Below are 12,541 nucleotides of genomic sequence, written 5' to 3'. Positions count from 1 at the left end.
GGCTGTCCCCCCTCCAGTCCATCATGAATGCTACTGCCAGACTCATCCACCCTAACAACCGTTCAGTGCCTGCTACCCCTCTTTGCCAGTCCCTGCACTGGCTCCCGCTCACCCAACTAATAACATTCAGGATAATTTCAACAACTTATAAAGCCATCCACAACTCAGCCCCTAGTTACATCACTAACCTGGTCTCTCAACCCTCCTTCTTAGTTTGTAAGCTCTAACAAGCAGGGCCCTCTGAATCCTCCTGTATTTGTATTGTAATTGTACTGTCTGCCCTTTTGTTATAAAGCGCTGCGTAAACAGTTGGCGCTATATAAATCCTGTATTATAATAATAATAACCCTGGTGACCATTGTCACTAAAACAGAAAATGATGGACACTCCAAACTTTTACAGCTTTCATCAGAACAAAGAGTGTGAATATTGGGGACACCTGTCCCAGTGATGTCTAAAAGGGGATCTCCCCTCCCTTAGGATGAATTTCCTCTCCCTTCCTGTAATGTCTCCAGGACAGGATGTAAAGGAAAATCTTTTCAATGAGACAAAGAAAGCAAAAAAATTAAATTAAACAAACAATTACTCAGATATACTTTAAGTCACAGGAGCCAATTCTAAATGATGCATCTTACCTGAAGCTAGTAATTATAGGTCAACCATTTTTCTCTCATCATATTATATAAACCTCATATGCCGCATATTCAAGCTATTAGCACAACTCACTGATGGCAACTAAGAAAATCCAGAAAGCACAGTTTGAAATCAGAGCAAGCGTTTAGTAAACAATTCCCAGCCTATTTCTATCCGAAGCATCTAAGTAAGAGAGACCTGAGGCTGGTAAAACATTGGTTCAGCAACAATTTGTGGCAAATGTAATGCACAGTGAGTGATAAATGTACAGGACAAAGTGACACACATCCCAAAGGTCTTGGCATAAAGCAGACAATGTTGCTATAGCAGCTAGGATAGATCAATCCATATTGACTGTTGCTATGGACACTGCATTAAGGTTTCAGTCCCAGTGGGCGAGAGGCTTAAGCCACTTTTCACCACAAATGGTTTGTCAGCCCTGATTTGCTCATGCTCCAATAACAGCCGGATCCTTTAGACACTCTTCAGAGGGAACGTGCTCATAGTTATCTAGACTGTTGATCACACAAAATGAGCCTGATAAAAAGGAACACTGCCCCAGAGAGAATTGGGAAGTGCTGAAGGTGAACCAGTAAAACCAGAGACATTTGTATTCCAATGGTTAGCAGTTTATTTGACCCACTTAAGAAATCCAAGCGGCAGCTGCTCCATGACACAGATCCTAAGCACTTGAGAGCATGGGAACTAAAATATCTGTAGAATATACATTTCAATTTCCTATGACACTTACCTAAAAGTAAAATCTTCATGTGATTTTCAAATTACAGAGGCATGCTATTGCAAATTTCCAAGACTGTACTGTAGATTTTTCTTCTAGTGGCTACCTGGGTATCAGGCAGTGACTTAAAGGATAAGTGCACCTTTTGGGAGAAACAATAAATGTGCATATTTTTGCAGGAAAAAAAAAAATTGCACTCATTATGTTTTTCCCCAAGGAGCCTGTAAAGCACTGCACCGTTATCAAACTTCTGCAGATAAGCCCCGCAGCTCTCAGCCTATATCTGCACAGCGGCTGGCTGTTTATAAGCTGCAGGGCTTGTGAATGAACTACATGGCTAGTCATCAGCGACCCCTCAGTCCATTCAAAACTACAAGCTGCCAGCCGCAAAGGCCAACAGTACTTGTAGTTCAAGTCATTCACTGGAAAGTGTGAATGAATGATGCAGCCATGTTATTTTCAAATAGTGACAGCAGGTGCAGGGAGAAGGTCCCTCGCTGTCATTGAGAGGTAGAGGCTGCAGCTGCTGGAACATGTTACATCCTAAACACGGGTGGAACATGTAACGTGTTCCAAAAGGTGAACTTATCCTTTAACACAAAAGACCTATTTGGCTGATTCAGAGAAATCTTCTCTAAATTCCAATGGTGGGTGTCACTGCCAGCTTGATGCACTGTAAGATAACTAATCAATCAACCAAAGAATCTGGACTGAAAATTGTTGGTTGAACAGTGCGGAACACTGCCTGGAATGCAGACAGCTGCAGGCATTGTTTGGGTATTCTGACAGCCAATGTCAGTAGCTACCAGAATTCAGTAGGGGATTTGTCCATCTATGTCATTTGCATGGATGGAGGAATCAGATTTCGTTCATTTCATGAACAAAAGAAATCTTATATACCAGGGGTATTGAATTAAAATTCACCAAGGTCCAGGCAGTAAAATTTGCATGCATCAGAGATCTAAATCTCATGTAGGCCCCTGTGGTGCATTTTCGTGTGCGTAAAACCACGTATTGCTGCAGCGCAATTCTGGAAAAAAAAAGGTCGGGGACTTCTTCAGGTTTCTAGCAGCTGGCCTATCCACAACATGTGCACCAAAGGCACATGTACAGATCTGAACCTGTTCTTGCATCAGTGTCTTCAATCCCCACTGCACATCACAGTCCCCTCCTCATTCACAGCAAGATCCCTCTTGATGAGCGTCCTCAGCTCCCCCTTTACATCACCCCCCTCCACCCCTTTCACAGCAATGTTCTCACACTTGACATCAAAATCCCCCCCCCCACCTCTCCAACAAAACTGTCCTCTGCCCCCTTCATTGAAGAGTACTCTGCCCCTTCTTACATCATCCCCCCACATTACTATCCCCAGACCCCCCCCAAGTTACTGTCCTCAGCCCCTCTCTATGTTACTGTCCTCAGCCTCTCCCACTTTAATGTCCTCAGCCCCCACACACCACGGTCCTCAGCCCCCCAATAGTCAGTCCTTGGCCCCCCTTCACACTAATGTCCTTAGCCCCTTTAACTTCGCCCCCCCCCCCCACACACACACACACTTTCCTACCTTAAACAGTGATTGACAGACAGTGGTTGATTGCTAGGACTGCCCTTCATCCTAGCAACCAATCACCTGCTTGTTAACTTAGGGCAGCTCCCACCCTCCATTCAGAACTGCCCTGCCTCCCACTGTCAGCTCTGTGATGACCGCGAGACAGCTGGGGGTAAGAAAAAGCTCTTGAATGGCAGGACTGCATGGGTCCGGATGGGACAGAGACTCGGACCTTGGTCCGCCATTTAGTGATGCCTGTACTGTATGTCCAGCTGAAAGTGTATTTTCACTTTTGGAGCCCAGTTGGGATGACACCTACTCTAAAATATTTATCAATTGCAGCTTACCTTTTTTACCTACTCTGTTCTGGAAATTCTAGCACTGTAAAATCTTACTTCTTCTCTTTATTTATGAGGGGCTGGTCAGCAGTTTTGCCATAAGTAACCATGACTGCACTGTGTAGGCAGATCTTAAAGTGATTGTAAAGTCTTTTGCAAAACAAAAGTATAACATGTTTGTAATTTTTTTTTAAAAAAGTGATCCTTTACAATCCCTTACACTTTTAACCACTTGCCCTCCTGAGGATTTACCCCCCTTCCTGACCAGCGTTATGGCGCTGCGTTACTTTAACTGACAATTGCGCAGTCATGCAATGCTGCACCCAAATTAAATTTACGTCCTTTTTTCCCACGAATTGAGCGGGACTGCTGTAGACATTCTGATACTGGGAGGAAAGGACTTGGTGTCATTGACATCCCCAGTGACTCACGTGTCTTGTGCACGCCCCCTACCCGGAAACACAAAATGACATATATACACACACACACACACACGTGATTTTGCGCGCCCCTGCCGCCCTGTAGTATATCTGCTATAGAGCGGCGGGGATGTGGTTAATGCAGAGAACTCATTAAAGTACAAAATGTTTTACCTTTAGAAACATTTTAAGCAACTTGACCAAACTTCATTAAGAACAGAAGACAAACGAAAACATGACCAAGCAGCATCTATACATTTAAATAAATTCCAAACATTATATTTAAACACAGCTGAATGCAATGATCTGTAGTTCTACTCAGTTTACGATGATCACTGCTGCAAACCCACGTACTGCAATTTCAAATCAGGCCCACAGACAATATTTAATATTGCATTTAAAGTGTTATAAACCCACAACAGTCTGTATATGCAGTAATACTTGTTATACTCACTATGGAAACTAAGGGGTTAATTCTCTGCATTGTGCAAAAAGGCTGTTTGATCCTTTCTTCTCTGCCCCTCCTCTTGTTGAAATGACCACCTGATACAGACTGAATTTGTAGTCACATGCACATGCTCAGTTTGGTGTGTATTGCTAGAGAAGTTTTTTTTTTCTTGGAAGAGTGCATGTGATCAACACAGGACCAATCAGCAATGTCCAGACAGAGGGTCCGAACTTTCAAATCCTCCTAGAGCAGAAAGAAAACTCCTCCTACAAGCTATAACCAGTGCTCTGCTGAAGTCACAAGACTGCTCTAACTGCTGATGAGAAAAGGTATTTATCAGTTTATATTTACTAAAATAATTGCATTTCCAAGTTCTGTGCACTGTGGGAGACCAGATATAGTGAATGGTCCTGGGTTTAGTAACACTTTAACCACTACCTATCCGCCCACTGCCTGTAGATGGAGAATGGGAAGCTTTGCCGAGCACAATGTGGGCTAACGTACTTGTATGTTAGCCCACATCAGAGGCTCCTGCGCGGCTCAAAGGGTGACCAGACACATCGGATCACATTACCAATAAAAACACTAAAAGCTAAAAGTGCAAGTATGAATAGATTTGTGTGACTCCATCCCTGTATCATATAAACCAAACAATTGTACTTCTATTGGGATTTTGAAGGCAACCTACCACGTTTAAAATATCAATATTTATTTGTACAGATTAAAAATTGTACCAAATACATAAAAACAATCTCCATAATAGACTCCAAACATAAATGGAAGATTTTACATATCACCTATTGGAAACTTGTAACAAGATTGGGGCTGCAACTAACTATTATTTTTATAATTGATTAGTTGGCACTCTGAGAATAACAGACAAAAGAGATATTTACACTAGGTTCACACTGTATCCGACTGCACTTGAAGTCACAGGATTTCAAAGTTACAGGTCAGTGCGATTTCAGGTGTGACTGGCTTGACACCTGTGCAACTTCATGCAAGTCGCACCTGAAATTGCAAAAAATAGTGCATGAACCTTTTATTTTCAAATTGGTGCAGTACCGCAAAGTCGGAGTTGCACCTACAGTCATGGCCGAAATTGTTGGCACCCTTGATATTTCTCCAGGAAATCATGTATTTCTCACGAAACGTATTGCATTAACACATGTTTTGCTATACACATGTTTATTCCCTTTGTGTGTATTGGGACAAAACAAAAAAAGGGAGGAAAGAAAGCAAATTCGACATAATGTCACACAAACCTCCAAAAATGGGCTGGACAAAAGTATTGGCACCCTTTCACAACTGCGGATAAATAAGAATGTTACAAGCATGTGATGCTCCTGTAAACTCACCTGGGGCAAGTAACAGGTGTGGGCAATATAGAAATCACACCTGAAAGCAGATAAAAAGGAGAGACGTTCACTTAACCTTTGCATTGTGTGTCTGTCTGTGCCACACTAAGCATGGACAACAGAAAGAGGAGACGAGAACTGTCTGAGGACCTGAGAACCAAAATTGTGGCAAAATATCAACAATCTCAAGGTTACAAGTCCATCTCCAGAGAACTAGATTTGCCTTTGTCCACAGTGCGCAACATTATCAAGAAGTTTGCAACCCATGGCACTGTAGCTAATCTCCCTGGTCGTGGACGGATGAGGAAAATTGATGAAAGATTGCAACGCAGAATAGTCCGGATGGTGGATAAGCAGCCCCAAACATGTTCCAAAGACATTCAAGCTGTCCTGCAGGCTCAGGGAGCATCAGTGTCAGCGCGAACTATCCGTCGACATTTAAATGAAATGAAACGCTATGGCAGGAGACCCAGGAGGACCCCACTGCTGACACAGAGACATAAAAAAGCAAGACTACAGTTTGCCAAAATGTACTTGAGTAAGCCAAAAGCCTTCTGGGAAAACGTCTTGTGGACAGATGAGACCAAGATAGAGCTTTTCGGTAAAGCACATCATTCTACTGTTTACCGAAAACGGAATGAGGCCTACAAAGAACAAAACACAGTACCTACGGTAAAATATGGTGGAGGTTCAATGATGTTTTGGGGTTGTTTTGCTGCCTCTGGCACTGGGTGCCTTGACTGTGTGCAAGGCATCATGAAATCTGAGGATTACCAAAGGATTTTGGGTCGCACTGTAGGGCCCAGTGTCAGAAAGCTGGGTTTGCGTCCAAGATCCTGGGTCTTCCAGCAGGACAATGACCCCAAACATACGTCAAAAAGCACTCAGAAATGGATGGCAAAGAAGCGCTGGAGAGTTCTGAAGTGGCCAGCAATGAGCCCAGATCTAAATCCCATTGAACACCTGTGGAGAGATCTTAAAATTGCTGTTGGGAAAAGGTGTCCTTCCAATAAGAGAGACCTGGAGCTGTTTGCAAAGGAAGAGTGGTCCAAAATTCCGGGTGAGAGGTGTCAGAAGCTTATTGATGGTTATAGGAAGCGACTGATTTCAGTTATGTTTTCCAAAGGGTGTGCAACCAAATATTAAGTTAAGGGTGCCAATACTTTTGTCCAGCCCATTTTTGGGGTTTTGTGTGACATTATGTCATATTTGCTTTTCTGCCTCTGTTTTATATTTGTTCCAATACATACAAAGGGAATAAACATGTGTATAGCAAAACATGTGTTAATGCAATACCTTTTTTGTGTGAAATACTTGATTTTCAGGAAAAATATCAAGGGTGCCAACAATTTCGGCCATGACTGTATTTGAATGGTTCCATTGCTGACAATAGGGTGCGTCTTATCATGTGATTTGAAGCTGTCAAATCGCATGACAAGTCATGCTGGTGTGAACCAGGGCTTATATGTTAGGCCTCATGTGCACATGAACTCCCCTAGACATTTAGCTCTCCTGGCAGCAGAAAAATGCTAAACACGTCAAAAAAGGCATGTAAATGCAGTACCGTGTTTACCCGCATTTAGCACTTGGACTTTTTTTTCATTTGACTGGCCAGAGTATTTTACACTGACATGAACAAACGCACAAGTGCTAAACGCAACTTGCGTTTACACGTATTTCCTGATCGCGATTCTTCTGCGTTCAGAAGAGGGCCATTTAAGGCATCATGTACACTGCTGCTCCTAAATGTGAGTTTTGGCATTTTAGGAGCAGCAGAGTTTAGGGGCAGTTAAATGTCCCTGTCCTGAATGCTGAAGAATTATGTTCAGGAGAGGCACATTCTGGCCAAAAAAAACATGTGTAAATGCATGTATACGCATCTGAATGCTAGCCACGTTTATCGCTAGTCCGTTTATTCATGTCAATGTAAAATATTCTGGCCAATCTAATGAATAAAGATCCAAGTGCTAAATGTGGTACCGCGTGTACATGCGTTTTTGCCGTGTTTAGCGTTTTTCTGCTGCTAGAAGAGCTAAACGTCTAGGAGAGATCATGTGTGCATGAAGCCCAACTGCCCATAAACTCTGCTACTCCTAAACTTTGGACTTTGGTAAAAGCCTATGTGTACTCTGACACGTGGGCTTTTCTTGAGTTGAGTTTAGGGGCTTTGGCAAAAAAATAATAAAAGCTCCTAAACTCACTTCACTCATGAGGCCTTTGAGGTTGAATCTGGTACATATCATAAAACCCAGAGATCAAAATTTTTATTTAAAGAAAAAAAAGTAAAAAGATCTAAAAGACTGTTTTGCAGATTTTCAGACAGGACTGTAATATAATATTATGCATGGCATACTCCCTTGTCATAGGCAGGTAAGCTTGATACAAGCTACCTGCGACTGCTGTCACTTATGCTGGCCATACAAATTTTTCCTTAGCAAATTTTAGTTTTATGAACGTAAGTTTGATTTTCTAATCATTAGTGGGGTCAAATCAGGGGCGGACTGACCATTTGGAAACTCGGGCACTGCCCGAGGGCCCGGGGTCAGTAGGGGGCCCCATAAGATGCCCCTGGTACCTTTTTCATAGGCTTTTTTGAGTTTGGGCAAGGACACAGGGGCCCCATGATCCCCTATTGCCCGGGGGCCCCATGAGTTGTCAGTCCGCCCCTGGGTCAAATGGACGTTCGTTTTTGACCACAGTGATGGGAAAATTCAAAGGAGCAGAACAGCAAACTTCTCTCGATCAAACCAATTTTCAGACAGTGTATGTGGTTTTTGTTCAGAAATGACATTCATTTTAAAACTGAATATTAAAAGCAAATTAAATTTTGGAACTACATTTGTCCATTCATCAAACATACAGAGAATTTTTCTACAAATATTCTCGTCCGAAAATACATGTACGGTCAGCATGAGAAATTTAGTATATATATCTATATCTCTCTCTCTATATATATATCTATATCTATCTATATATATATATATCTATATATATATATCTATCTATCTATTAAATTTCTCATGATGACCGTACATGCGCATGTATTTTTGGACGAGCATATTCATAGAAAAATATGTTTGATGAATGGACGAATGTAGTTCGAAAAAGGAAAATAGAGAGAGGGGAGAGAGGGAGGGGGAGAGAGGGAGGGGGAGAGAGAGGGAGGAGAGAGAGAGAGATGAGAGAGGGGGGAGGAGAGAGAGAGAGGGGGGAGGAGAGAGGGGGGGAGAAAGGGAGGATAGAGAGGGAGGGAGGGGAGAGAGGGAGAGGGGGGAGAGATAGGGAGAGGGGGGAGAGAGAGGGAGAGGGAGGAGAGAGAGGGAGGAGAGAGAGGGAGAGGGAGGAGAGGGAGGAGAGAGAGGGAGGAGAGAGATAGAGGGAGGGGGAGAGAGAGAAGAGAAAGAGAGGGAGAAGAGAGAGAGAGGGGGAAGAAAGAGAGAAGAGAAAAAGAGAGGGAGAGAGGGGGGAAGCAACATTTTTGTGTTGCCTAGGGCACCACAAAATCTAAATACACCACTTACTAAGTACTCTTGCAAAGTACTGTACAGCAGAGTGTAGGCTTGTAAGTTGTGCTGCTTCCCTTCACTTTGTCTCATAGCCAAAACAAGAAGTAAAAGAAAATCCATCCATGGCTGTCACCAGGGTAACCAGAACTAGTGCTCCTATTGGAATATGTCCCTTCTATTCCTTTTCAGGTGACAGGCCAAAATGTGTCATTTTCTTTTGCTTTCATGCTCACTGATAGCAGTAAGCAGGGCAAACAAAGAGGGTGAATCTCTCTTTGGAGACACATACAGCAATAAAAACCTGACAATTGTTCTAATCCATCTAGACCCCTCCACCATATCCAGTTAAACAAAAGGTTTTGACTTTAGTTATGCCTTACAGCAGAGAAAAACATCAGGTTTCCTGCCCTGACAGATGGGGCTGGGCTGTATGGCAGAGCTGTATAAATATCTGTACTGGATAGACAGAAATGCAATTTTTTTGTTCAGGTAAAACAGCTCTCTTACATGTGCTTTTTTCTTTGTATTTAGCTGTTACCCCAAAGTCTGGCTTTCTTGCAACATGTAAAATAAAGTGTTTGTAAGGTAATAGTAGCATTATGCTTTCTAGAACCTGTGATGTGTAACTTCCCCTCACTCCGCTTTGTGTTCCCAAACATATTCCATCTTCTAAGAAAGGCTTGCATATGATAAAGAGCTCTTAGGAACTTAAACTGGCATTTTTTTTTCTATATTAGGACTTCTGTGTCTGAGAGACAGCAAGGAGTTTGCAGTGGGTGCTCCAGCATCCACGGCAGATGTGTTCCTGTATCATTACATTGACAGTGGGCTGATAGAGCACACCAATGTCTAAATGAACCACTCTAAATACTAGGCAGAACGGCCACTGTTCACATTTGCATCTCATGCCATTTTTAAAAAATTCTGATAATCAACTATGACATATGCAGGCCATAGACGGGTCGTTTATCGGCCAAATTTACGTCCCAATGAAAAATCGGCCGATATTCACGCCGTTAGGCTACGTTCACACTAGCCTTGTGTGCAGGCGGCAGAGAAGCATTTGGGAAGCGTTTTTACTGCTTCCCAAACGCCTCTGCCAATTCTGCACATTACAGCACATGGTGCTGTTCTAACGGGAGCGTTTGCATCGCGTCGCGGCAAAACGGACGCCTCTGGTCGAGTCAGGAGGCTTTGAAGCCTCCTATTCTCGTCCATGGTGCTGCTCCGCAAACGCCCGGCCGGCGTTTGCGGTGCGGTTGCGGGGCGTTTGTGGAGCGGTAACACCACTCAAACTGTATTATAGGCGTTTGTGGGGCGTTATTAACGCTCGGCAAACGCCTAGCAACCGCCACTAAACCGCGCATGCGGCGTTTGCGGAGCGTTTGCCGAGCGTTAAAAAACACTCCACAAACGCCGGACCACCGCTTGCCAAATGCTATAGAGACGTTTGGCAAGCGTTGGTAAAACAGCCAAGTGTGAACGAGCACTAAGTGAGGCCAGCCTGTCGGCCGTTTTTCACGGATCTTCACATTTATTTTTATCAGTCATGCTGGAAAATCCATGAAAAACGGCAGTTTTTCGTGGACATTGGTGGCAGAGGTGAAACACGTCAGCCTTGGCCAGGAAGGAATTGGGCTAAAGCTGCTTTCACTTTCTTTACATCTGAGTTTTTCCTTTTGAAGTGCAGTGTTCTATCTTCACTTCTCTGTGTGTGTGGATTGAGCCAAGATGGGCTCTTTCAACACTGACACCCAGCATTGATGTGAGTCACCAAAGCATTACAGGACTGCTTAGAGCGGTGCCCCAAGTTTGTTTGATTTACAGTCACTGACAGGGAGGTACCTTTAAATATGCCACGTATTTGGGCCTTTAGTGAAATGACTTGAGATCAAATTGTTATCATGAAATTCATCGATTACCCTTTAAAACAACAGGCATCACATGTAAAATACAACATTGATAAATGAGGTATTCTACATGAACAGTTCTTTTCTCTTTAAATCACTACATTTGTAAGAAACTGCCAGCCATACGTTTGCTTATTTCCTACATGACAGCAGTATGCCTGCTGACATCATTCACAACAATACTAGGCCTCTCAATCTTTTGTTTCCACTATATTACAGGGATTACATTCATACACAGTTTACGCCGCTTATCATAACAGTACAGGCTTGACATTTTTATCTGCCTGGTAAAAGAGAAGACACGCTCTTGGCATTTAATAAACAGATGCATATGTTAGAAAAAAAATCTAGTCTGGTGTATTCTGAGCTGTACAAGAACATGGAGGCTCTGCAGTGTTCGTGACAAACTATTTTCAGGGTAAATCAGCAGTATGGTATGAGTACCACTAACAAGTACTAGCTGTACAGAAACGATTTACTAGTAGGTAATAGTAAGAAAAAAAAAAAAAAAAAAAAAAAAAAAAAAGACACCTTTGGACTGCAGCACTGACAGTCTGGGGAAAGGTGAGTGTTAGTTGTACTGGCAGATTTAGATACATTCCTAGGTTGTAAGCTCCCAGGATCAGGGCCCTCCTAACCCTCTTGTATTGAACTGTATTGTTGCTGTATTGTCTCCCTTTATATTGTAAAGCGCTGAGCAAACTGTTGGCGCTATATAAATCCTGTATAATAATTAACACCTTGAAGACAAAACAACTCACACTTCATAAGCAGTTCCAGCTGTTTTTTTTTCTTTTTGAGATAAAGGTTTTATATAAATAAATAAAAGCTGTTAAATGGTTTCTCTCCACCCTCTTACTGTTAAAAATGCAGGACAGCTTGTTCTTTTGATAAACAACAGGCTTCCTGGCTTCTTGGCCTGGTCAACAGGTGAAAATAGGAGAAAGAAAGCCAGAAGAAAACTAATACAGCCACCACATGTAGGAATTGGCAAGCTCAAATATAATAATGTTTGCATTTGGATTGAACACAGTTTAAACTTTCACACTTATTTTTTCTGACTGGGGTTTGCCTTTCATTTATTATTGTTACATTCCTCCCGCTGATCAAACTGCTGACTAACTGTAGTTTGTAGTTTTTTTTTTTTTTTGCATAATCTGTTTAATTTTCACAGAACCAACAAATTTGTGAGGTATTCCGAACGGCACAATAGTGCGCAGTGATGTCATAATATGGGCAGAAATGACATACAGTACATCATATGTAATATGATGTCATCTGTATTATTAGATGGAACGAGTGTATAGGGCCATAACTTCAATGAGATAGCCGTAAGCATCACACAGTGGGGTTGATTTACTAAAACTGGGGAGTGCAAAATCTGGTGCAGCTGTGCATGGTAACCAATGGTAGCCACTGCCTTAAAAGTATTTTGTTGACACAAAAAAAAAAAATAAACATAGCAGTAAGGGACGGCAAATAACAGAAAAGAAAATAACCAAAGTGACTGTATAGGTCCGTGCCACCATTTTTCTTGTTCAAAGTAGTATGTACTGATTCCTACATTTTCCATTTTATATACTGTAAAGAATTATATTTCTGACTACATCTCACATATAATATTTCTGATTACACAATACT

Source organism: Staurois parvus, unplaced genomic scaffold (assembly GCF_062004578.1).
Source record: "Staurois parvus isolate SC_StPar_1 unplaced genomic scaffold, SC_StPar_1.0 ptg000287l, whole genome shotgun sequence".
Classification (NCBI taxonomy): domain Eukaryota; kingdom Metazoa; phylum Chordata; class Amphibia; order Anura; family Ranidae; genus Staurois; species Staurois parvus.
The sequence above is the reverse complement of the archived record's forward strand: the minus strand, read 5'-3'. Positions refer to the sequence as shown.